Source organism: Drosophila willistoni, unplaced genomic scaffold, assembly GCF_018902025.1.
Source record: "Drosophila willistoni isolate 14030-0811.24 unplaced genomic scaffold, UCI_dwil_1.1 Seg531, whole genome shotgun sequence".
Taxonomy (NCBI): Eukaryota; Metazoa; Arthropoda; class Insecta; order Diptera; family Drosophilidae; genus Drosophila; species Drosophila willistoni.
The window spans coordinates 1496595-1523056 of record NW_025814459.1 but is presented as its reverse complement, the minus strand read 5'-3'; positions in this window follow the sequence as shown (position 1 = coordinate 1523056).

Sequence of the window (26462 nt, the reverse complement as noted above, 5' to 3'; positions counted from 1 at the left end):
AACTTGAGCTCCTGGAATACATGTGGGAGAACTTCGAGAAAAGTCATCAGGAGTTGATGGACAAATTAAATAACGTGCCAACTGAAGATGACTACTTTGTAACGGACTATTTCAGCAAAATGAAGACGGTTGTATCTAATATAGTGGAAGATTGGAAGGACCATTTGGCAAAAATAAAGCTAGAGAGACAAGCTCGCCAACGAGAGGAAGAGCGAGTCGTGATCAAACCACTCGTTCGCAAGCAAAGTGCTCTGCTGGATTCATTGTCCAGGACATTAAGACAAATAGTGCCTGAAGAAAAAATGACTTACAAATCGGTAGTCGACAAATTATGGATGCAAAGTGAAGAAATCCATTATGAGATTCATCGGCTAGCTGAAAATCCAGCCGAAGCCGGATATAATATAGCTACGTTTGTGGCCGCAGAAAATACAATGCTGAAATTCTGTGTGGCACCAGCAGAAATTGTAGTGATACAATCACCACTTAAAATCAAACCTTTAGGGGGAAGCAGAGAGATTGACACGGCACATGGAATTAACAGAAGCCAATTACAACACTGTGTCAGTGTTGCAGGAACGTTTTAATAACAAACGAGTTCTAGTAACAGCCATACTGGCAAAGCTGTTTGATCACCCAAATGTGGGAAACGACACAGCTTCTATAAAGAATTTGCATGATAACATTTTTGAATGATTGCAAGCCTTAAAAAATGTAAGCGTCAATATGGAATCGTCAGATGCTGTCATAATGTTTCATATGACAAGAAAATTGGATAGATTCAACCACACACTATATGAACAATCTCTTTCCAACACAAGGGATCTGCAGGAAGTAAAGGACTTCCTATCCTTCTTGGAACAGCGCTTCCTAACATTAGAGGCGATTGGGAAACCAAGAAACGAAAATCGCAGCATTGAAAAACCAAGTCCAAGGAAGACATGCGCAACAGCATCTGGGACAAACAGTACCCTGTGTGCTTTCTGCGAAAGAGCAAAGCACAAACTCTTCCAATGTGAAAAGTTCAAAATCAAAAAAACTTTCACTTGTTGCAGAGGACGAACGTGTTTTTTTTGCGCCTATCAACTTTTATTTTTTCTCGCGATTAAATACTTTTACATAACTCTTAAATTATCGGTTTAATTAATAATAATTACAACATCCGAATTTTATTTTCATTTCGCGAATTCTTGCTGTCGTTTTTGTTTAAATTTAAATAAAATCAAAACTTACAACAATACTTGCATTAGCGGTGTTGTTGTTTTGTTTATCTCTTTTGCTTTTGTGCCTTTACCGTTTTAACTAACTCTCGCGCTTGCGTACAAATTGTTGTTGCGTACAAATTGTTGTTGCATGTGTTCAATTTGACGCGCTCTCCCGCTCTTTCCTATTCTTGATTGATTTGCGCTCTCGTCTTTTGCCTACCCGCGACTCTGTGATGCGTGTTTTTGTTTTTGTGTTTTCATTTCTTTTTATTCTTTAGTTGTGAAGGCTTACTCTGCACATTAAACCTTGTGTCAGAACTGGTCAGTATATTCTAATACACAGATTTTTTACCTTTAGAATTTTTATTTTTTATTTTTGAAGTGAAAACTTCTTTAGAATCGTTGGGAGTGATTTGAGACTCGATGAAGCGAAAAAGCGACACTAAAAAGAGACATACATATAGATCGTAAAGTATATAGCCTGCGAGAGAATGAGATGCGAAAATGAGATGCGTGCTTAACTACAGAACTCGACGGCAATTTACAACGTGTCGACGTGGCTCTGTTGTTAGTGTGCTCGCTTGGCGATCGGGCGGCCGGGGTTCGACTCCCAGCTTGGTCGAAGTTTTTCATAATGCTTTTTATATATTTTGTGATACATTTTTATTTACTTTTTATACCCTTGCAGAGGGTATTGTAAAATTGGTCAGATGTTCGTAACGCACAGAAGGAGGCGTTTACGACCCCATAAAGTATATAAATTCTTGATCAGCATGAGAAGCTGAGTTGATATAGCCATGTCCGCAAAATTTTTCCTTCTAGAGCTCTAGTTATGTGCGCATTAAGTTTTTGTTAAATCCGTTTATGTTAAAATAAAACGCAACTGTTCTGTTCGAGCCGTCATCCAGAATTGTGTGGACAGTTTATTCATATGCTAGTTTTAGCCTATACATCTTATATGTATTGAATACATTCTGCCGCTTAGGGCGCTGGCAGAGAGAGAGAGTGTGTTGCAGTATATATGTTTGTATGTGTTAGCATATATGTACAGAGGGTACATAGTCAAAAGTGCTTACGCTAGCGATCCCACGCTCAGCGGCCAGTCCGCATAAGTGGCGGATCATATTATTATTATGAATGGTTGCATAAACATAGCAACAAAGTGTTGGTATGTTACTCTTACTTTAATGTTGAGCATATGACCACTTGTTATATTGTATACTCTACAATACTGTGGGCATATGCTCATTTGGCATACAACATACAACACCTCCCTTTTTAAAAGAATAACGTAATATTATGTAGTTATTTATTTGTTTTTCTTAAATACTATGTTGTATATTTTTAATTTTAATTTTTTTTTTTTAATAAAAATGTTTTCTTTTTTTTTTTTGTAATTAAAAAAAAATTTTTTTTTTTTTCAATATGTATATATATATATTCTTATCTCTTTTTTTTTCTTTATTTATTTATCTTTTTTAGTCTATCTTTATGAACTTTTTGCTCCTTATTTTTCTTATTTCTTATAATTATATTGTTATTCTTTTCTATATTAATGACCTCAAATGGTCCTATATAAGAAGATTCTAATTTGTGACCTGTTTCGTTTTTCAAATAAACTTGGTCTCCTATTTCTAGTTTAAAATCTAATACTTTCTTATCGTTTATTTCTTTCTGTTTAATTTTATTTTTTTCTAAAAGTATTCGAGCTCTCTTATACGCGTTTTCTAGTCTAAATTTAACTTCCTTAGAATAATCTTCTATATTATATATAGGTTCTATTTTATCTACGCTATTAAATTGTATTGGTAAGTTATTCTGTCTTCCAAATACTAGTTCATATGGACAATAATTATGAGCTACAGATGGTGTTGTGTTAAAACAATACACGAAATACTGTAACCATACGTCCCAATCAGTTTTATCTACTGAAATATATGAACGAATGTACTCGTTGAATGTCCTATGACTTCTTTCAACGGTACCTAATGTCTGGTGGTGGTGTGCTGTAGATGTTATGTTATCTATTTTTAGATATCTGCACAAGTCAGTTATAATGGAATTTTTGTATTCTGTTCCCATGTCCGTAATGAACGTCTTCATTGGACCGTACTTCAGAATAAAAGATTCAAATATGGCTTTTGCGACAGTTGTTGCACTTTTATTTGCAATAGGAATTGCTACTAAATACTTTGTCAAATCACATATTAAAGTGATTGCGTATTCATTCCCATTTTCCGAACGTGGTAGTGGACCAATTGTGTCTACTATCACCCTGTCGAAAGCATATTGTGGAGTTTCTGTAATTATCATAGGTGATCTCGTGTGTTTCGTCGTTTTTGACGTCAGGCATTTTGGACATTTATTAATGTACTCTTTTACATGTTTCGTCATGTTTTTCCAATAATATTGTCTTTTTATTTTTGTTATCGTTTTATTTATGCCTGTGTGACCTCCTTGAATTGGATCGTCATGAAATGTAGACAATATAGCTTCTTTTTCTTTTTCATTGTATATTTGGGTCACCGGCTTGAGTAGCGCTACTCTTAATGATTTTAAATTCTTGTTGCCCATATGTTTGAAAGTATCTATCGAAATTGATTCAAAGATCTTTTCGCTCGGTGCCACTTTTAGTTGGCTGACATTATATACACCGGCTTGCCATTCAAGCCTTTGGAAAAACTGACCTAAGTCTAAAATTCCATTGGAGTATAAATCGCTAACATTTATTCTCGCTATAACTTTTTTTCCATGTTTCAATAAACATTTCGAATCTGTCATTCGCAAGGTCACTACTTTTCGTACCTCGTCATTTGTTATGACTTCGTATACGTTGGGCTTAGAAGCTTTTTCAAGACTTTGCCTTGGCAATTGTTCTTGTTTGTTTTCTGCGCAGAAATTTTGTTGTCTACTTTGGTGCCTGGTAGTGACTTTCAGGACTTTTTTATTCATATCAATTAAATCAGTTATTGTAATTCTGGACAGAGCGTCTGCCACGAAATTATCTTTTCCTCTCAGATATTCTACTGTAAAATCGTATTCTTCTAATTCGAGTCGCATGCGAGTTAATTTTGAACTTGGGTTTATCATCGAGAATAAATATGTTAAGGGGCGATGATCAGTTTTTACTGTGAAATGTTTGCCATATATATATGGTCTGAAATGTGTAATTGCCCAATGTATTGCTGCTAGCTCTTGTTCAGTTGTACTTTTATTGCTTTCACCTTTAGTGAATGCTCTTGATGCATATGCAACTGGGAGTTGGAGTCCATTATAGTTTTGAGTTAAAACTGCTCCACATGCGTGCTTGCTTGCATCTGTGATTATACAAAATTCTTTGCTAAAATCTGGGTACTGTAACAAGGTTGGTTTAACAAGTTGTGTTTTTAAATACTGGAATGCCTTTTCACATTCCGCTGTCCATTCGAATGGGACATTCTTTTTGCATAATCTTGTTATATGCCGTGAGTATTCGGCGAAGTTTTTTATGAAACGTCTATAATAATTGCAAAATGCAACGAATCTTCTAGCACTGTCTGCGTCCGTAGGGACTGGATAGTTATTAATAACATCGAATTTTGTATCATCTGGTAAGATTCCTTTGTCGGTGCATCTGTGACCTAAAAATGTCACCTCATGCATGAAAAATGAACATTTTTCTGGATGTAATTTCAATTTGTGTTTTCTACAAAGTGTAAAAACGTCTGTTAGGTTTTTAAGCATGTGTTGTTCAGAACAACCAATAACGATCAAATCATCCATATAAAGGAATGCTTGTGAAGGCTCTAAACCCGAGAATGCTATTGTCATCATTCTCTGAAATGAATTAGGTGCTATTTTTAAACCAAATGGTAATCTCGTGAAGCGATATGAACCATTGTTTGTTGAAAAAGACGTTATGTTCCTTGAGCTTTCCTCAAGTTCAATTTGGTGGAAACCTGACATTAAGTCAAGGCATGAAAAATATTTAGCTCTACCCAGTTGATCAAGAATATCGTCAATTCTGGGGAGTGGAAATTTATCTGATAGCAGTTTTTTGTTTATTTGGCGATAGTCAATTACTAATCGCCATTTTTTCTCTTTAGAGTCCGGAAGAGATTTCTTTGGGACCAATAAGAGTGGGCTATTGTAAGGTGAAATCGATGGTTCAACAATATTTTGTTCAATTAACTTTTCTACTTGTTTTTTAATTTCTTCGGTTTGGCTATGCGGACATCGATAGTTTTTTACATATACTGGCTCTTCGTCCTTAAGTCTCAATTTTTGTTTATAAAAGTTGTTGGTTGTGATTGGTTCGGTTTCAAGTCCGAACACATCACTATACTCGGTGCATATTTCCATAAGTTGCTTTTTGAACATGATTGGAAAATTTTTCTTTAGTTTACTAATAACAGACTCTGTTCTATTGTTATTTGAAGTTTGAACCACATCGTATTTTGAGAGCGGTTCGAATTTTATTTTATTAATGCCTACTAGTTGGCATTTATCTGTCGTATTTAAAAATCGGACAAAAGTATTTTTGGTTTGGGCAATAGTGTTTGCAATATAAACACCATGCTTGATTTCTTGATTTGGGATGAAAATGCTTTCTTCTTCTGAAGACAAATCTATTTTGCGTATCACTTGGGATCTCGCTGGCAGAAGTGTTGAATTATTACCAGAACTAAATGTTATCGGTACATTAATGGGATACGTTAGGTTTGAAGGTCTGATAATAAACCAATCCTCCGAAGTATTATAATCTAATTGGCAATTAAAAGTCTTTATAAAATCTAGTCCTATTATTCCATCGCAAGGGATTGCAAAATCTGAATGTAGTAAATGAAATTTATATGGAATAATGTATTTCCCTGTTTGTAATTCAATTGAGGCTAGTCCTTTGGAGTTAATTACTCCTTCACCTATGCCTCGAATGTCTATGATTTTATTGAATTGTATGTCATGAAAGACATCGGAATTTTCTTTTATAATTGAAATATCTGCACCTGTATCAATTAGGAATGTAATGATTTTATTTGTCTGAACATTTGTAAATGATACAAAATTATTGAGACTTAAGTTTACAGTATATATTTTACTTTTTAATTTCGAGTATCTGGAGGTGTCTGCGAGTTTCCCGAAGCATCTTGGGCTACTCGGACATAACTGTTTTCGGTATTGCTATTGTATCTGTTTTGGCTGTTACCTCGGTAGTAATTATTTCTACCTCGGCCATTACCTCGACCACCTCTATTGTTGTTTCTGTTATTGTAATTGTTATAGTTGGAGTTGTAGTTTCCGCGGCCATTGCCTCTACCTCTTTGGTAATGGTTACTACCTCCTCTATTATTGCGGCCTCGTTGAAATAATACTGTATTTGCACTTCCAGTCATTTCCGTGCTGCAATGGATATATTTACCCATTACATCATTGAAAGTTACAAAGTTTCCAGCTTCTAATATTACTTTGAGCTTTTCGTGCTCGCAATTTTTAATCATTGCAGAAACAGACTCGCTTGTAGAGAATTTTTCCGCATTGATTGGGTCTAATCCGTTATCAATAAAGGCTGCCTCCAGTTGCTTCCGCAAATTATCCATTTCGGTTGCATACTGGGAAGCAGTTTTGCCTTTTTGTTTTATGTTCATTAGTTTTGCCTTTAAAACGTCAGGAGATTCTCCTTTTACATTTTCTTTGAGCTTATTTATTATCCCTGCAATAGTGGTTTCATTTTCTACTTTATAGAGGATTGTGCCGGTTATTTTTGATTTTATAACCTCAACTGCTATATCCTCTTGGTCTCCCTTAGTTCTTTCCACAATGCGTAATGCAGTTAGGAATCTGTTTAATAATAACTTTTTACCATCAAATTCAGGAACTGAAGTGGAAACCTGTCTAACATATTGCCTGTCTAATTCCACTTGGTTAGCCATTGTACTTTCTTCAAGTGTTTCGATGTCACTATCGATATCACTTTCAGTATCAATAATTGGTTTGGACTCGTCCAAATCCGCTAATTGGCTTTCGTCAAATTCAGCTGGCTAACTTTGATCTTCTGGAATTACTATTACAATATTTCGTCTAGTACTAATATTGTTCAATCTTATTTTCAATGATTTTATCAGTTTTTCACACTGATGCCTATGCTCTTTTGCTAATTTCTCATTAACTTTGTTTACTATTGATAATATGTTATTATACTGTGTTATCAGTATTTGAGCATGGTTTATCAAAGTTTCCGGTCTTATGACTTTATCTGAGTTAATACATTTAAAAGATTTTTCAAATTTATCTTTATGATCATTAATCTTTCGTGCTATCGTACTCCACTCCATATTTTGTCTACAACATTCAGCGGTGCAATCGTACCAAAATTATTGTTGTAGAACCAAGTATGTCATGGTTTTCTTCTACTGTTTTTACCATTACACCTGGTAATGTACTCATTACTATGCCCTTTTCTATTTTGTTGTTACATATTATTAATGGGCTTGCTGCACAATTAAAAGTATCTATATTTTCGTCTTCGAAATCACCAATTTTTATAAATTCGTAATATTTACTCAATATTATCAAAGAATTTATTCTAAGTTGGGTTCTCTATTATACACTTGGGTTGGGTTCTCTATTATACACTTTTCTACTATGTCTATCGTCTTATTCTATCGTCTATGATTTTCAAATCAACCGAGACAGTTTCGACATTATTTATGACATTCGCGGTTGAATCCGCTACTTTAGATTCATGATCTAACATATTGTCAACTTTTTCTATGTTACTGTCTTTTGGAATCGCATTAGGGTGCATATAGAAAAAAAAGAAAAAAAAAAAATACTAACTCAAGAATATATATATATATAACAAAAATTTTTTTTTTATTTTTCATTTAAAGTTTTGTTTGTTTTTTTTTTTTTTTAATTATTTTTCTTGAAACTATTTTTCTAACGCTGCTGAGTTTTATTCTCAGCGCCAGAGACATGGAAAAGTTATTGTTGTGTTAGTTACACACGATTGGCTGACATTTTTTATTTAAACAATTAATTGTCCAATCGTGTGTTTTTAGTAGAAAGCCTAATAGTGGTTAGTAGGCGCAACCTGCACTTTCGTGCCTCAGTTTGCTTATTAGAGTTTAAATCTATGGCAAGTTAGGGCTTGCGCATTACTGCGGCCCGCTTGCGTTTCTGCGCTCTTTGGCGCAGTTCAATTTTGATGTCCTCAATACGCTCTATGCAGCGTTGTCGGTCTTCTTCGTTGGTGCTGGCCTTTAGCAAATCCTGCTGCAGTCTTTTCTGGGTGAGCAGGCGTCTCACCTCACCGCCTCGTTTCGTCTTCTTGGGGATTCTCTTCTGTTGCCGGGCCCTGTACTCCTCTATTGTTAGTGGCCGTGGTCCATCGAATGGATTTGCCTGCAAAGCCTCTTGCAACGTCGGCAAATCCCTTTGTTCGTTAGGAACAGCGGTCTTGAAGGAGGGTTCCGTGGACATCAGTATCTTGTTGTTGATTTAATTGGTTTTATATTAATGTTTCAAATTTATTTTTTTTTATTATTGTTTTTAAATTCCAATTAATTTCTTTTTTTTTTGTAAATAATTGGAGAAACGTATGTGTGTTATGGGAGTGCACCTTGGAGCAGCACCCAAGAGTTGATAGTAGAAAAATCACATGAATTCCAGCATCTAGATTAATTTTTCTTTTTGTTTTGTTTCATTCATCATAGCGCGCACAGTGGTTCGCAATTAATTCAAACTACATTTCACAATTTGCACAAATTATTTTCGTGTTTTTTGGTTTATGTTGAAATGTTAATTAATTTATTTCTTTTTTTTTTTTCATGTCACGGTCGCCATGTTATGTGCGCATTAAGTTTTTGTTAAATCCGTTTATGTTAAAATAAAACGCAACTGTTCTGTTCGAGCCGTCATCCAGAATTGTGTGGACAGTTTATTCATATGCTAGTTTTAGCCTATACATCTTATATGTATTGAATACATTCTGCCGCTTAGGGCGCTGGCAGAGAGAGAGAGTGTGTTGCAGTATATATGTTTGTATGTGTTAGCATATATGTACAGAGGGTACATAGTCAAAAGTGCTTACGCTAGCGATCCCACGCTCAGCGGCCAGTCCGCATAAGTGGCGGATCATATTATTATTATGAATGGTTGCATAAACATAGCAACAAAGTGTTGGTATGTTACTCTTACTTTAATGTTGAGCATATGACCACTTGTTATATTGTATACTCTACAATACTGTGGGCATATGCTCATTTGGCATACAACATACAACAATATGATATAGTGGTCCGATCCTAAGGATTTTCATACTTTATCTTACCCGGGTAATAAAAAACCCCAAAAAAAGATTTCATCCCGATAGCTCTTAAGACGGCTGAGTAAAACGCATACGCACAGACGGACGGACAGATGGACATGGCTATATCAACTCAGCTTCTCAGGTCGTAAACGCCTCCTTCTGTGCGTTACGAACATCTGACCAATTCTACAATACCCTCTGCAAGGGTATAAAAAGTAAATAAAAATGTATCACAAAATATATAATGAATGAATGCACAGCAACTAGAATCACTGTCTGTTCAGCTCTCTAAAGTGGGAGAAATATGTGCATGCGAAACCAGATTGAGCAATGGAAAACAGTTTTAATTGTGGCAATTTATATTTCACCCAATCAATCAATAAATAGCATCACGGAATTCATTCATGAAAATTTAATAAAGTTTACACCAGAAGTATCGCGGATACTTAGAAAAGATTACGATAAAGTTCCAATGATTTTAAGTGGCGATTTTAACGTAAATTTCGCATTGGACACAGCGGTTCCTTTAATTGACTTTCTCAATACAACATTCAGTTTAAAAATGAAATGAAAAATGAATCAACAACACGATCAAAAACAACAATTGACGCGGTATTTCAAAGATATGTTGACAACATCGAAACCAAAGCATTTGTATCATATTTTAGCTATCATAAGCCACTCGTATCATTTGTTGAAATTGAAAACATTGAGGATGAATAATAATAAAATGAAGAAAATAAAATATGACCTTTATAGCAATATTATAATGAACCTATAATTATCCCGCTCCTAATGCTGCTTTCGTCTCATTCTCTCTCAGTTTGTTTTACGGAAGGTTTCACTTTTATCGTGTCTAACCGTTAGACGCACTTTTTTTTTTGTATTTCCTTTTGTAATTAAATTAAACTTTTGATAAAATGGTTGTCTGCTCAAAAAAAATTTGCATAGTTGCCACTAATGCGGTTGACTCCCATGATTATATTCTTTGTTGGTTGTGTGACAATGCGGTTCACGTTAAGTGTGCAGTTTACACAGGCAGAATCAAGGAGTCTATTGCTAAAGGTGGTGGCTTAAAATATATATGTGATGCTTGCCGGGAGGTCGAGAATGAGATGCGCTCTTTCATGAGGCGGACTAGAGATAGTTTTGACACTTTAAGGGCAGGTTTTAATAAACTCCAAGCGGAGTTTACTGCGGTGGAGACTCAGTTCAGAAGTTTATCGCTTATGAATGAGTCTCCGAAACGTAAAAAGACCAGTCCTTGGGGTGTTTCTGTATCTGTAGATCCGCCAGCGTCTCTTATCGTCCCCGACCGGTCTCATGCACCGTCCACTCCTAATGTACAGCAATTGATATCGTTTAAGAGCCCGGTTGTGAATGCTATTAGTAATGAATTACCGGTATCACCTGGGAATGATCTCTTAAAAACGATGCCTATTGTAGTGTCCGATGTGTCTGGGCAATTACCCATTCCAATGGAAATTGCCGATAGTTCTAAAAGTATCGAGGGCCCCGTAAACAAGTTGACTGCTGCAGTGGGTGACTTGTCCAACGTTACTGCTGCGGCTGACGCTTCGGGACCGCGGCCTCTCGTTGGCATACCACCAAAGAAACATATATTTGTTTCTAGGATAGACCCTGTTGTCACATCTGATGATGTAATAGCCTATATTCGGAAGAAAGTTAACGTCTCGAATATTGCGGTGGAGAAGTTTAAATTATCTTATTCTCGGGACATTTCGTCCTTTAAAATTAGTGTTTCTGCCAATATCTTCGACACTATATGTCGAGAAGATTTTTGGCCTAAACATATAATAGTTAAGGAATATACTGTAAAAAAGAAAAATCGGCAACCGATTCGCTTGCCTACAACAACAACTAATACTATTCCACATCAGCATCTGCTGGTGTGTCAAAAAACTAGCTTCGTCCCTTAACCTGGGTTACCAGAACGTTAGAGGACTGAAATCTAAACTTCCTAATCTCTATGTAGATAGTCTTTCTTTTGAGCATAACATTCTAGCTTTCACAGAGACGTGGCTAAAACCTGATATTGCTGATGCATCGGTTTTTTCCACAAACTTTTCTATTTTCAGACGTGACCGGATTTCTCGCATAGGTGGTGGCGTTCTGATAGCTGTTGATGCTGCTTTATCATCTGAAATGATTCAATTTTCTAGTAACCAGGAGATTGAGTTTGTCGGTGTTAAAGTAAATTTTAAATCTTTTAATGCTTTCATTACTTGTTCCTATATTCCACCATTGTCAGACATGGTGGTATATTTAAATCATTTAGAGGCAATTCAGTTTGTCTCCTCTTTGATTTCGAGTCAAAACATGCTCATAGTTGTAGGTGATTTTAATTTACCCGCTTTAGCATGGTCACTAACAGATGAATCTACCACGTTGTTGCCCTCTTTGTCACATGACTTTATTGATGGCCTTCTAGGCTTATCTTTATCCCAAGTCAATCCTGTCTTAAATTCTAATGGAAAATCGTTAGATCTTATTTTTGTATTGGATTCTTCTTATTGTGAGGTTTCTAGGATCGAACCATTTGTTCTTCCAGAAGACAAATTTCATCCAACATTAAATTTAAAAATTGATTTGCCCTTGCTTTCACCATTACTTGGTTCAAATGAGTTACCACTAACTAGGTGCTTTCGTAAGACTGACTTTGCCAGCCTTAACGAAAACATTGCTACTACCGATTGGTCTTATCTGTACAATTGTAGTGATATGAACTCAGCTGTTCGTTTTTTCTATGATACTCTGAATTCACTCTTTGATATTTGTGTGCCTCTTGGTAGGCTGGAGCGGCTTAACAAACCTCCCTGGTTCTCTCGCGAGCTATCCAATTTGAAAAATGTGAAGACACGATATTATAAGAAGTTTCAAAAAACACGTCGTTCATCAGATTATGCTCTGTATACAGTCGCTCGTTCAAAATTCATGATGCCTTATACACAATGCTATAAGAATTATCTTCAGCGGTGTAAGCTTCAGTTTTCTTCTGACCCTAAACAATTTTATAATTTTGTTAATTCTAAACGTAAGACCTCTGTGCACCCATCTTTTTTGTCTTTTCAAAATACAAAAGCGAGCACTGATCAGGCAATTGCCGATATGCTTGCGAGTTTTTTCAAAACAACTTATTCCTCAACGGAATATCGAGCAAGTCCGTATCCTTATCATTTAAAAAAGGCTAATTGCATTTTCAATCCAGTGATTGATGAAAGTTCTATTCTTACCGAACTTAAATTAGTTAAACCTGTTTATTCTCCGGGGCCAGACGGTATTCCTGGATGTGTACTCAGGTTCTGTGCAAACGCATTATGTAAACCCATTTTAAAATTGTTTCTATTGTCTGTAGAATCTTCCTCTTTTCCATCTATTTGGAAGGAGTCATATATTATTTCTCTGCATAAAAATGGCAAAAAGTCCGAAGCCTCTAACTATAGGGGTATCTCAAAATTGTCCGCTATTCCGAAAGCTCTTGAGAAAATTATAACTTCTCAATTGCAACATTTTTGCAGCTCTATGATTTCGCCATCCCAACATGGGTTTGTGAAACGTAGATCTACAACCACTAACCTTTTAGAATTTACATCAATAATTATCAAGGGGTTCAAAAATGGTAAACAAACTGATGTCATATACACTGACTTCAGCAAAGCCTTTGATTCCGTTAATCATACCCTATTACTTTCTAAGCTGAGCGACATTGGGTTTCCACCCCTTTTCCTTTCTTGGGTTCGAGAATATTTAACAAATAGAAAACAGAAGGTACTTTTTAAGTCTTCTTTTTCCGTTTCCATTTCTGTGACTTCTGGTGTACCTCAAGGTAGTCATCTTGGCCCTCTGCTCTTCACACTATTTATTAACGATCTTCCATCAGTCATTGTTCATTCGCGTGTGCTTATGTATGCTGACGATGTCAAGCTTTGTCTTACTTATAAAGATACAGATTTATTTAGTCGGCTACAAGCTGATCTTAAAAACTTTCAATCCTGGTGCCAGTTTAATCTACTAAATCTTAACACTACCAAATGTAAGGTAATGACTTTTTTTCGTAACTCTCCTCAACTGGTCTTTTATTTTCTAAGCAACAGCCCTTTAGTACGTCTAAATAATATGAATGATTTGGGCGTACTTATGGACCATAAGTTAAATTTTAACACCCATATTTCCACCACGGTCGCAAAGGCTATGAGCGTCCTGGGTTTCATTAAAAGATGGTCAAAAGAATTTGATGACCCCTATACAACTAAAGTTCTTTTTACTTCGCTTGTCCGTCCTATTTTAGAGTATGGATCTTGCATTTGGTCACCTCAATATGAGTTGCACCAGATTAGACTAGAATCCGTTCAAAAGCAGTTCTTGCTATTTGCTCTTCGTGGCTTAAGCTGGGATCGCAATGTCAATTTGCCTTCGTATTCTAGTAGACTTCTCTTGATTAACCTTCCGTCCCTAACTAACCGTAGAATTATGCTTGGTGTCATTTTTATGCACAAGCTCCTAATTGGTGATATCGACTCGCCTGAGTTATTAGCTCAGGTGAATCTGTCGGTACTATGTAGACGGAGTAGACATCCTTTGATACCTTTATCCCTTAGTCGTTGTTCTTCTAACTATGCTATGCATGAACCTTGTAGGGTCCTCTGCTCTGATTACAACCTTCTATTCCCTGTAATCGGCTCAGAGTTTTCTATTAATATGCTTAAAACATCTATCCTATCCCATTTAGTTAATAGATAGCTATAGTATTATTTGTTTGTCTGTCTTTTCTATTGTGTATTTTGTCCACGCGATTCGTGCCGTGCGTTATACGGCTGCACCCCTCGGTCGGTCGGGTGGGAGGTGGGCAGTTATCTGCTTGGGCTCGCGCGTAACAGGCTTTGTCCTGGTGTCGTAGGGGCCACTTGAACGTACTGCGCATAGTATCGTCAACGTCCGCTATTAAAAAAAAGAAAAATCCGCAGCAGAGCGGCTTTATTGGGTGCAGAGACACAAATTGTGTGTCAATTGCTTCACGTCGGACCATATGGCAAAAAATTGCTCTTGGAGGGGATCCTTTAAGTGCGACAAAAAACATAACACAATGTTGCATTTAGAAACAGGCAACCAAATTGCTACATCTACTTCTGCAGCTTCTGCATATGGAATTGGCAGAAAATACACCCTGTTGGCAACGGCCAAGGTAGTGGTAAAAGGGATCAATGAAAGGAATGGAGAATTTCGAGCACTCCTGGATAGCGGCTCACAAGTAAATCTCGTCTCAGAGAGACTTATAAAGAAATTATCGTTAAAAATTAGCGAGACTCATGTGCATATAAATGGAGTGGGTGGTCAACCACAGATAAGCAAGACGCGAGTAAGCTTGGTTGTAAGGTCAAGATACAACAGGTTCGCAATGCTAGTTGAGGCATTTGTATTACCACACATAATAGGTGACCAACCCACACAACAAATAACGCAGAAAGTCACATTACCAGACAACATTCAATTAGCGGACCCAACATTTGATAAACCAGGAAAAATTGATATGCTGTTGGGAGCATACCAGAGGGAGCTGTTACCAGAAAGGAGACGGGGCAATCGAAACCGTCCAACATTACAAAACTCACAGTTTGGATGGATTATTGCTGGCAGAATTAATATGTCAACGTCAGCTTTAATCACATGTATAATAGGCATGACGAATCCAGAGGAATCACTAGAAAGATTCTGGCAGCTAGACACACTAGATCCAATAAAAAGGTACAGGAGTCCGGAGGAAGAGTATTGTGAAAAATTCTTCCTCGATAACCTACACACGGCGGCGGACAATCGACTAATTGTAAAGCTTCCATTTGCTGAAGAGGCTTCATCTCTTGGAGAATCTCGGGAAGTAGCCATAAGAAGATTCATGTCGTTAGAGAGGCAAATGAACCCTGACATAAAAAAGGAGTATGTAAAATTTATGTCAGAATATGAACAGCTTGGACATATGAAGCAGGTAATGGTAGAACAAATTCCTAAGAACCATTACTTTATACCGCATCATTGTGTACTAAAACCAGAAAGTACCACCACCAAGTTAAGAGTGGTATTTGATGCATCATGCAAAACGTCATCAGGAAAATAACTGAACGACATTTTATATCCTGGACTAGTTGTACAGAGTCAACTCTTCTCAATTCTTCTGCGGTTCAGGACACACAAATATGTGTTCACGGCAGATATTGAAAAAATGTATCGTCAAGTTTGGATAAACCCTGCCGTTCAATTCAATCAGATGATTGTGTGGAGAGAGGATCCAAGTCAAGAACTAAAGTTTTATCGTTTAAAAACGGTAACTTATGGAACCACGTCAGCCCCATATTTAGCGACGAAGTGTCTGGAATATTTGGCACTGAAAAACATGGAAAAATTGTCGTCTGGACCATCAGCATTAAAAAATGACTTTTATGTTGATGATTGTCTCACAGAAGCAGACAGTTTACCAGAAGCCCTGCAAATAAGACAAGAGCTTCTAGAAATCTTGAGACCTAAGGGTTTCAACTTACGAAAATGGTGTTCAAATAGCAGTCAACTTCTAAAGGAAATTCCAAAGGAAGATACGATTGCTGACATCAATCTCGGTGAAACACTGGAAAAAACAAGTGTCAACCAGACCCATTATGTGGAAAGGCTCAAAGACATACAAAAGGAATAACCAGACGAGTGGTGCTATCTGAGGTCGGTCAAATCTTTGATCCTCTAGGACTGTTCGCACCGGTAGTGGTAAGAGCGAAAATGTTTCTTCAACATGTTGCTACCGAACGAATTGAGATGGATGGTGACCTAACGCCGTATTTGGAGAAGCAATGGGAAGCCTACCGAGCGAATGAACAGGCACTAAACCACATGAAAATTCCAAGGCATATTTTTGATGCCAAGGTCCCCACTACAAAGGAATTGCGTACATTTGTTGATGCATCAGAAAAGGCGTATGGTGCGGCAGTTTATGTCCGATCAACCTATAAAAATGGCCAAATTTCGGTCAGATTGTTGTGCGCCAAGTCGAGAGTGGCTCCCCTGGAAAAACAGACACTGCCCCGGCTGGAACTATGTGCAGCTGTACTTGGAGCTGAACTCACGGATAGAGTTCAACAGGATCTCCAATTCGGATCAGAAAGTGTGGAATCATTTCTCTGGTCAGAATCAACAGTAGTACTCTCGTGGATTAATTCACGAATTCGAATTCAAATCAATTCAACTGCCGCCGTGTGCAGACGTGTTTTTTAATGCACTCCGCAAAAATTGAGTGTAAAAAAAAAAAAAGTCTGCGTTTGCAAAAAGTTGTGTAGGGCTCTCAGTCGCCTCAGAGACGCCTATTTACAATCATATTGCTATTAGATTGCTCTAATAGCAATAAATACTAAGTTGCAACAACAAAGTGCGTAATTTTTACAAAAGCCATGTCCAACAATTCGGGCCCAAGCTCTCTCGATCCCCACCAGCTACAGCTACAAGAACTAATTGTACAACAACAACGTGAGCGTCGACTCTCGGTCCAACGCAACAACGCGTACTTTTCGGTGGTGTCGCCGACCCCACCGAATGCTAACGTAAGCAATAACACCGAAAGTGCCAGCCACTCAGCAATTAACAGCAACTTACCGTGGAGAGAGCAGTGTGCTTCTCCATCTATATTGATAACTGGGTCACCGATTGCACCAACCAGCACCGTCAGCTCGTTGACAGCAACTACTGCAACGTCTGCCGAAGTATTGACCTGCCTCAAGCCGTCAACGACAAGTCGCCCAGAGTCAGCCACAATAGTAAACCCAACGACTTCTGTCCAAACTGGAATGGACAGATATATTAAAATAACTAAGCGGAAGCTAAGCCCGCAAAAGAAAAAAAGTGGCAATACGCCGAAAATAACCAAACCAAATGAACGAGTAGCACCCCATAGCGGGAATCGTTTTAAAATTCTTGCCGATCAGCAAGACGATCAAGCCGGCGCTGTAGATAAAGATAAATCGGCTAGACCACCCCCTTTATACATCCGTGGAGCCAACTGCAGCGCCCTGATTTCGAAGCTAGTAGAAACAGTAGGGGCAAATAACTTTGTTGTAACCCCGCTCAATAGGGGTAACATTAAAGAAATTAAATGTCAAGCCCAAACTGAGGACAATTTCCCCATCATCGAAAAGTACCTCCGTAATGCTAACATCAACTTCTATACCTACCAACTAAAAAGCAGTAAAGGGCTCCAGGTTGTGTTAAAGGGGATTGAGCCATCGGTCCCTACTCAAGAAATAGCAGACGCGTTGGTCGAAAAAGGGTTTGCGGTCAAGTCCGTTGTCAACATCATCAACAGGAACAAAGTCGCACAGACGCTCTTTAAAATCGAGCGGCAACCAGATGCAAAGCGGTCGAAGCCAAATGAAGTGCACCCGATCTATAACCTACATCTTCTATTGCACAGAAGAATCACCGTAGAGGAGCCCCATAAGAGACGCCAACCACCGCAGTGTAAAAACTGCCAGGAATACAACCACACCTCTAACAATTGCAATCTTAGATCAGTGTGTGTTGGCTGCGGCGAACATCATGAAGATGAAACTTGCACCAAGGACAGAAACAACGTCGCACTACGCAGACTATGCAGCATCGCAGACTATGCAGCAACTGTGGAGGGAACCACACGGCCAACTACAGAGGATGTCCTGTCTTCAAGGATCTTAAATCACACCTAAACGGGCGCAAACCCCCAGCTGCACCAAAAATCACATTCAACGCCTCCAAAACTACACCGGAGGTTTTCTTCGCCAAGGCTGTTCGATCATCCAACATGACTACTACAACCAGTCCTAGTGTATCCTTCGCTAGTGTGCTCCGAACTGGACAGACGGAGCCCGCGAAAGAGACCCCGTCACTCCGCCATCTACAGAATCCGCAACCTAGCGCACCAGAGCTTGGCCAGCAAACTCCAAGTGGCCAGCAAACTAGAGGCCCTATTGATCTCACTCAATCAAAACATGACCACTTTTATGACGTTCATGCAAAACTGTATGCACGAACTGATGCGGAATCTTAGCTTATCCAGAAGCTTATCGAGAATAAATAATGGCTACGTCTATGTCTTTGGAATGCTAACGGCATCTCCAAGCACAAAAATGAACAGCAACTATTCCTAGACTCAAGTGAAATCGACGTTTTGCTGATTTCGGAAACACATTTAACATCAAAAAATAATTTTCAAATACCAAAATATACCTTCTACGCGACAAACCATCCAGACGGAAAAGCTCATGGCGGGACCGGTATCCTAATCAAAAACCGTATAAAACACTCGTTCCTCAACAGATTTGAAACACAGCACCTACAAGCAACTGCTATAACCGTCCAAACCAGCTGCGGCAACACTACATTGGTTGCCCTGTACTGCCCAGGTAGGCCTACTTATTGGCCCACAGATCCACAGAAAGTGCCTGACTTGATTGATTTCGCAGTAACCAAGAGGATTCCACGTAATCGGATCACTGCGGATACACTGCTAAACTGGAAAAAGTCCACTATCTTAACTTCCGATCACTCTCCAGTGCTATTCACACTATTAACAAGACCTCAAGTACTTGATCGCCCTTATAGGCTCACAAACAACAAAACAAATTGGCTTAAATTTAAAATGTACATGAGTGCCCACATTGACTGTTCGCCGAAACTGGATGCTGCAGAGGACATTGATATGTGCGTCTCTGCACTTGAGTCGATGATGGGATGCAGCAAGAGTATCTACTCCAGATGCCTCTTCTTACACCAAACCTGTTGACAGGCCTACGAACCGGCGGATAGAACAATTAGTAACGGAAAAACGACGTCTAAGAAGAGAATGGCAGATTACTCGCTCACCAGCAGCAAAACTTCGCCTAAGGCAAGCTAATCGCAACCTCTCCAAGGCGTTAAGACAAGAGGAAAGCTGGGCTCAAAGGAAATACATAGAAAAGCTCAGTCCAACCAGCACTAAACATCCTCTGTGGAAAGCCCACCCAACTTTAAGCGCTCCTACAGAGACAATTTCAATAAGTACTCGGAACTCCAATCGGACGAAATCACTGCAGTTATTAAAAACCACATAAAGCCGAAAAAAGCCCCTGGCCATGACCTAATCACACCGAAAATGATCCTAGAACTCCCTATCATTGCAATACAATATATCTGCAAACTGTTCAACGCTATAATAAAAATTGGCTACTTCCCAAGAACATGGAAAAAGTCCACTATCATCGTGATTCCTAAAGTGGGAAAGGACAAAACCCAGCCATCATCCTATAGGCCAATTAGTTTGCTGCCATGTCTTTCGAAGCTTTTTAAAAAGGTCCTGCAGATCCGACTAAACTCATTTCTGGCATCGGAGAACACAATCCCTTCACACCAGTTTGGCTTCCGCGAAAAACATGGTACAATTGAACAAGTCGCATAACATCCGAAATACGAACAGCATTCGAACTAAAAGAATACTGTGCGGCTGTCTTTCTCGACGTTGCCCAGGCTTTCGATAGAGTTTGGCTGGAGGGTCTGATGTTCAAAATCCGGCAGAAACTGCCACAGTACACACACAAACTCATGGAATCTTACCTTTACAATAGAAAATTCGCTGTAAGATGTAATGGCTCCGTCTCCACTGATTTTGAAATCAAAGCTGGTGTACCGCAAGGCAGTGTACTCGGCCCATTGCTCTACCTGCTGTACACTGCAGACTTACCAACGAGTTTAGGACTTACAACGTCCACTTTTGCCGATGACACGGCAATCCTTAGCAGATCCAAATGCCCAATACAAGCCTCTGCAAAATTAGAGGAACACCTTGAGGTGGTAGAGGAATGGCTAGCAACCTGGCGTATCCGGGTCAACGAGCAGAAATGCAAACATGTTACATTTACGCTTAACAGAAGAAACTGTTTAGCTCTAATGCTAAACAACGTACCAGTTCCTCAAGCCGTGGATGTCACTTACCTTGGCATCCACCTAGACAGAAGACTAACATGGCTCAAGCACATCGAAGCAAAAAAGTCACAGCTTAAACTGAAAGCGAGTAGCCTACATTGGATCATCAATGCTCGGTCCCCTCTACGTCTGGAGTATAAAGTCCTCCTATACAACTCCGTACTGAAACCCATCTGGACTTACGGAGCCGTACTATGGGGAAATGCAAGTACCAGCAATGTCGATATTATACAAAGAGCGATATTATACAAAAGTCGATATTATACAAAAGAGAAAAATATCTCAAACTTGTTGTTAGGCTCTAATTTAAGAGTAGATTCAACAAATATATATTAAACGTTAAAAAAAAAAAAAAAAAAATTCACAGGCATCACATTTCCACACGTTTGTGGCTAATCGGTTGACAAAAATACACGCAGTATCACATCCAAGTCAATGGCGTCATGTGTCATCAGCACTCAACGCAGCTGATGTTACGTCTCGAGGCATATCAGCATGTCAGCTTAGCACACATACATTATGGTTATATGGACCACTATTTTTGCATGGACCACAACGTGTCTGGCCACCACCATTTAAGCCTACAGAGCACACGATCGATACCGCTGAGAAGAAAACCAAGGTATTCAGTATGGTGACTGCCACGGCAAACAACAAGAGTGAATGGATATATACGGTAAATCACAGAAATTCGTTTTACCGGCTACAGCGAATAGTGGCGTATGTGCTAAGGTTTTGTCACAAGCAGAACAGGAAACCAACGGCTCAGTTAGAGTTGGAAGAGTTGGACCAAGCACGGAGAGTGATCATTAAGCAAATTCAAGAAACAGGATTTGCATATGAATTACGGCACTTAAAGAAACGACCTGATCAACCGCTAGATCGCAAAAGCACGGTGGCAACATTGCCACTAATACTGAATGAACATTCAACCATACGAGTAGCAACTCGGCTACAACAAGCACCAGTATCAACGGAAACAGGAAATCCATATCTCTTGCCGTATAATGATCCGGTGGTAAAAATTATGCTACGGAAACGTCATGAAGAGAATCTTCATTGTGGACATGAGGCACTACGCGGAATAGCTCGGCAATAGCACCACATCATTAAGGTGATGGTCCGTAATGTGATCCAGGGCTGCGTAGTATGCACCAAGTACCGGCCTCAGTTCTTTAAACAAGTCATGGGCGACTTACCTGAGCATCGGGTATCTCAGAATAGACCCTTTCTCAATACCGTTGTAGACTATTGTGGACCATTCTGGATCCATCATAAGGTTCGAGGAAAATGTCCCGACAAAGCCTACATTGCAGTATTTGTATGCTTTGCAACCAAGGCAGTACACTTGGAGTTGGTCGGAGACCTGTCCACCTCCTCATTTGTGGGCGCGCTTCAGCGCTTTATTGGGCGCAGAGGAAGATGCCAGACATTATACTGCGATAATGCAACAAACTTTGTTGGAGCAAACAACCAACTTAAGGAACTGACCGATACAATACACTCAGAAACGGCAGCAGGTAGTATCAAGGAATTTTGCAATCAAAAAGGAGTGCAATTTAAGTTCATACCACCACGGTCTCCACATTTCGGAGGATTATGGGAAGCTGCGGTAAAGTCCGCTAAGCATTTACTGTTGAAAAACGTATCGACAGCAAACTTAACGTTCGAACAACTGTCTACCATCATTGTCAATGTTGAAGCAGTGCTGAACTCTCGTCCGTTAACGCCAAACTCAGACGATCCCAACGACTTAACAGCTCTAACCCCAGGCCACCTATTGATCGGAGCACCATTAGTAGCCCAACCAGATGCAGAGCCAATAACACAGCGATCGATTCCAGAGCAATGAGAATTAGTGCAACGGCTTAAGCATACATTCTGGACACAATGGTCTCAAGAGTACCTACAAGAATTGCAGGGTACATCCAAGTGGAAAAAACCATATAACAATGTCAAAGAAGGCATGATGGTAATTCTAAAGTAGGATAATGTGCCAATTTTGCAGTGGCCAATTGGACGAATTGTTAAATTATATCCAGGCCTGGATGGATACGTCCGCGTGGTAGACGTTAAAACAGCCAGAGGCACCTACAAGCGGGCTATCCATAAATTGGCCCCCTTGCTTAGAGAGACGGCGACAAAACGTAAAATCGAGGCAGATGACACAGAATCGAATTCCCAAAAAGACCCTGGTATCGAGGACAACGCAGAACCAAAAACAAAAAGACGCTTATCGATCGGTCTGCCACCGTTGGCAATGACGATCTGCCTAATGCTGTTATTATTGCCTATAGCATTTGCTCAAAGAACTAATATAACTCGATTCAACCCCAAACCAGGCATATACTATGAAAGTATTGGCACAGGAAGGATGGCAACGTCTGACTGGACTATTGTGGCATTCTACGATCTCGAACCATATTGAGCCGACCTGAAGACATTTTCGGACGGAGTAGTAAAGGTTGGAGAAATATGCGTGTTAATGAAGGTTCCAGAGGCATGCACCGCAATGCAGAGGCACTTCGAGCATGTCAACTCAGAGCTACGGACAGGAAATGATCTCCTTCACATAGAACGCCAACGACGATCGCCTTTAGATATAATTGGGAACATTGCGAACGGCTTATTTGGTGTGCTGGACTCAAAGTATGCAACAGAGATGTCAGGCACCATACGAAAGGTTAAATCAAATGAAGATTACTTATTGAACTTGCTGCAAAATCAGACATCTGTAATTGATTCAACGATAAATATCATTAAGCGAGATGAAGCCACAATTGAAAATCAGATGAAACTAATGGAACAACAAATGAACGACATGACCAAGGTCCAGGACAATGCAGTAAAGGCATTGCAATGGTATATCACGCTAACTACTCAGATGACAGTTATTGCAGGGAATTTGCAACGAATTCAAACCGAAATTTCCCGAGTATTTACAGATGCCCATCATAGCAAAATAAGCCAGTTACTACTATCACCAGGCCAGCTTCGGGAACATCTGAACCAAGTGAAGAGACATCTTCCGTTTGGTTTGGATTTGCCAGTTCCAGATAACGACGTCTTGCAATTATATGGCTTAATGAAGGCACAAGGCACAATCGCAAACAATCATGTGATATTTAAGGTCACGTTTCCGTTAGTGGCAACGCAGGCAGTGCAACTGTATAACCTGGTACCTATTGCAGCAATTGGAACTCATGGGATTGTAATCATGAACATTAAAATTCCCATCATTGCTGTCAACAAGGAACACAATCAATACATTGGGCTCTCAAGAGCCGATTTGGAACAATGCCATCAGCTCAACAACGAGCAATATATTTGTTTTGATAAACAAACGACGTTTTCGGCTAATAGCAACTGTGAGTTCCAGCTATTCAAAACCACAAAATCATCAACTTGCCAAATACAACACACAAACAGATCATTCGTGTGGTACGACATGTATCACAAAAATCATTGGATTTTTGCCACCACTAGACCAATTCAACTCGCAGTGACCTGTGACGATAATATACAAGGTGTCACTATTAAGAAGACTGGATTGTTAACTCTACACCCGACGTGTACAGCAAGGAGTTCTGCTATACGAATAACAGGTCACCGTATAACTACGACAGACACAATGAAATTGTCATATGTCCGATTTGGCAACTTCAGCATTGGCCCAACAAAAGTACCGCCCACAACAACACAATTCACAAAGATGCAGCTAAGCTACGACGAACTAAGCAACATTCAAGGAAAACTGGAAACTAAGCAAAACTGGAAATTGCCAGAAGACCCCAGCCAGCCGCCTCACCATGTTATCGTCTCCAACGTAGCGCTAACAATACCATTGGTTCTTGTGATGGTATATGGAATAAAAAGATGCTCACAACCCCCAAGAAACAATGGTCCAGATCAGCCAACCGTGAGGATCGTCAATCCCATACCGACTCCTGCTGCAGTAAGCCCTCAAAACGCCACCACCATTACGGATAGTCCGATCATGTCTATCTATTAAATATTTTGAGGGGAAAATTGAAGCATCGGCAAAATCGGGCTTCAGCCGAGTCTCAGTAAAGGCAAGAATATGAAAGTCAAAAGCTAAACTATCTACATAGAGTCTAGAGAGTTTAGACTTTAGTCCCCGTACATTCTGTTAGGCCAGAGTTAGGGACGAAATTAGTTTTTTGACTCGCCAACAGGTGCAGACGAGCCGGAAGGAACATTAATCACAGGGGCGGGTAGCAAGCTAATCGGAGGGCGATTCTTCTTTTTTTATTGTATACTCTTTTACAACAAGGTGTTCCGGCCAAAAATTTTTATGACATATTTGGCCAATAAGATCTGGGGAGAAACTTATTTTAAAGGACGAAATGTCCCGAGTATATGAAAAACGGAACTTTTCCACAGCAATGTTTGGTGCTTGAACTTTGCCCTGGATGTAGGCTATGACTTCTTCAAAGTAAACATCCGTTTTTTTATAAACCCCTGGACACTTGCAATACCAATTGTCCCCCTCAAAATTAAAGCGTGTGAACGCTAACTCATAATTAAAACACAGGCCAATAAAATCCGTTTTATTCATAAACAATTAAACACTTGCAATAATAATTGTCGCCCTAAAAATTAAAAGCATGAGAACGCTTTCAACATCAAACTCTTGCCTATAAATATTACTATAAGACATTTTTGTACTTCAGTTTTAAGTATTCATTCAACGAATAACGTCCCCGCTTTTAACTCGAACAAACAATATCTTTTTTTTCCCTTTGGAAAGACAAGATATTTAATTATACATATTTACCTCTTCATTTCTGTGGTGAATTTCTCCATAAAATATGTAAATATTTTTCATCTTTTTGTTCAATGTTTATCTGTCGATACATCTTTTCAATATTTTCGCCATTTTAATATTATGTGGAATATATCCTTTTGAAGTCGTGGCCCGATCCACATTTTGTCATTTAGACTTCTGTTATTTGTGGTTTTCGTGGAGGCATTAAATTTAACTTTTAGTTTCATACTCAGACTTTATTCTTTAACTACTGCTTGATGGGGCAGATAATAGACAACTTCATCCTTAGTTTCTATCATATGGCCCAAATCCAAATATTCTTTAATAAACTCTTCGTACTCTTCTTTAAGTTTTGGGTTTCTTTGAAATTTTTCCTCTAAGTTAAGAAACCGCACAGTTGCTTGGGCCTTTGAATTACCTATTTCCTTTTTTGGCTTTAATGGGATCGTTACTGCATAGCCTCCTAAGTCATCAGGAAATTTTTGCAAAATCAGAAAAAGATGGGTTTTTTTTTTCTGTATAATGCCAATATTAATTCAACCCTGAATGGATTGGTCTTTATAGCTGCTTCGCAATTATAATGAATTCCAAAAATCAAATTCATTGATCGAATCTTATAGCAAAAACATAACAGAAAAGGAGAAAAGAGAAGAAAAGAAGTTTTCACCACCAACCCTTGTGTGGCCCATTCTTCATTCCTAGTGAGAACCATTTTGACAAATTTTTGGTTAATTTTAATATTTTAATAATATTTCGTGATTAAATTTTACTTGGTATTTTATCTTAAATCATATCGTTCCCTTAATGTAAATTTGAAGTCACTATCTTATATTTTCTAATAATGCGACCTATACTCTAATATATCCCAAAACAAATTTACGAAATTAAAAGAAAAAGATTAAAGAATACACTGGGTTGATCCTGGAAAATAATTTTAGATGCATCACTCTTTTAACTGGTCAGGATTCAGCTTAGCCAAAAGCCTGAATTTCCTAGCATAGGTTATGACTGCACTATTTAAGTTATAAGATTCCATTTGCACCTGGTGCTTTCGAAAGAGAAAAAGATGGTTTTTTTTTTTTTTTGTATAATGCCAATATTAATTCAACCCTGAATGGATTGGTCTTTATGGCTGCTTCGCAATTATAATGAATTCCAAAAATCAAATTCATTGATCGAATCTTATAGCAAAAAC